This window comes from Acyrthosiphon pisum, chromosome A1, assembly GCF_005508785.2.
Source record: "Acyrthosiphon pisum isolate AL4f chromosome A1, pea_aphid_22Mar2018_4r6ur, whole genome shotgun sequence".
NCBI classification, from domain to species: domain Eukaryota; kingdom Metazoa; phylum Arthropoda; class Insecta; order Hemiptera; family Aphididae; genus Acyrthosiphon; species Acyrthosiphon pisum.
The window spans coordinates 70,451,405-70,453,672 of record NC_042494.1 but is presented as its reverse complement, the minus strand read 5'-3'; positions in this window follow the sequence as shown (position 1 = coordinate 70,453,672).

The following is a 2,268-nucleotide window of genomic DNA, read 5'->3' as shown; positions in this document are numbered from 1 at the left end:
TTTAAAATTTAATAATTATTTCACAGTTAAAAATTTATAAAACGTTCAATTTTTATATCTAAAGATTAAAAATGTAAAACACGATTCCACCTAAGTAGTTAATTCTGTTACCAAAAAATCTAAAAAATACATAAGCACAATTTATTTTTATAGTCATTTTAAGCTCAAATTTGGACGAAATCATATATTAAAAAACCTGGAATAACTATTTTAGTTATTTTGTTGTGATTGTATATTATTGAAACTTCTAAAGTATACTATTATATATCTATGATAGTACCACGATTTGTTGATGTATAACGCGTTATAAGTACCTATAATGGATATTGTGATATGATTAATTTGGAATTTATTATAGATACCTATTATTGGTCAATTTTTTTTTTAATACCATAGATAAGTATATAAGATACCTTATACCTAGACTGACATACCGTCTCCGCTCAGAATCGTTTTTCTTATACACTGATAATATATCATTGAATTCAAATTTAATACTATCCATTATACAGTGACCCACTTGTAACCTACTGTACAGTAGAGTGACATCCACTTACCCACTTTTTTTTTTATTTAAAATGTCTTTATACTTTACTTAACAAAAATAATGAGATTTCAAAATAATTAAAAAAATTAACTACACGACTTCAATAAATGTTTTTATGATCAAAGTCTTTCTAAAAAACTAGATTTATAAATTGGCTATTTTGAGTTTTTCAAAAAAAAATTAACATCAGATTTAAATTATTTTATTTTCAGTTTTAAAAATAAAAATAATTAATTTTATATTACGCGTGTGACGAAAACGTCTGTAAATTAAAAAATTAAAAAATATTGATTGGAACAAAATGTATTTCAATTATCAGGTCTTATTATGTTACATCCTGTATGCATATTGACTATAATAATAATTGTATATAGACATTATAGCACAGTTCAGTATCTTAAGCTTTTTAACTGAAGCTATATTGACTAACTTGTAACTAACTACTTAATAATATATTATTACTTATTAGTTATCAATCTACATTTTTTTGACTAACCTGTTGATCACTAAACCTATAATTACCTACCCATATAATATTTTCGGGGGTCGTTTATGGTACAATCAATTATAATTTATATGTGGAATGTTTGCTCTCTAACTACGTTACATAATACATTTTAACATGTTATTAAATAATAATATTATATAATCTTATATTCTTATTGTGTAACGATTTTGTTTAATCTTTATTTTTAACGATGACAGATTATGACAGTATATGTAGTAAGAGGACTCTGTACACCCGCATGTGTTGTCTCTTTCTTACAAATGTACAACATATCAAAATTGTTTTTCGTGGGGCAACTTGTAATACTCCCCCTACAACGAATTTAACAAACTTATTTAAGTCTTGATTTAAGAGTCTTGGAATTTTTTACAGGTAACGAAAGGCACGCGCTACGGGGCCAGTTTGTTTAAATATATATCATAACTTATTAGATATGGTTAAATCAATATAAATAATATATGTTTTCAGTTTTTTCTGGAATTTTCTGGTGCCGGAATAGCAAATTTTAAAGTACAAAATTGAAAATAATATGTAAATCATTATTATTTTGTATTTAAATTTTGTATAATGTACCTACAATCACTCTTGTATATAAGACATGATACTATATGATAATTTCCTGTACTTTCAGTTATAAATACCTACCTTAATTTTCTTAAAAGTATATTTTGAACTCTTTATTTATTTTGATATATTTTTGAGTTTTTTGACACAATAAAATAAAATAAAATATTATTATATTTCTCCAAACAATAACAAAACATTTCGTCAATGCGTATTTTGTCGCAAGTTTTATGTATATATTTGAAATGATTTCATGATATTATCATCAAATCAATATGTATCATAGCCCATAAGCCATACGTAACCTATAACACATTAAACATAATATTAAAATATAATGTAATAGTTTATTTTTTTTAATGCTAGAACTTGTAATTTTAGATTCTGAGCGGTTCGAAGAATGATTGCTTTTACGATGATGTGTTTCATTTTATTTTTGTGTCTGTCGTCACCTTTTAGGACAGTAAAAATGCTTGGATTTTCTTCAACAGTATCTTTTCTGATAAAAATCGAGTCATTTTTTTTTTTTTTTTAAGCATTTAATGTTCAAATATTGACAAAATATACGTAAAAATTACGAAAATTTGGAAATTATTCTGAGTTAGAAATTCATAAAAAAGGTTCTTTTTAAATATAAGATTTGAAAATG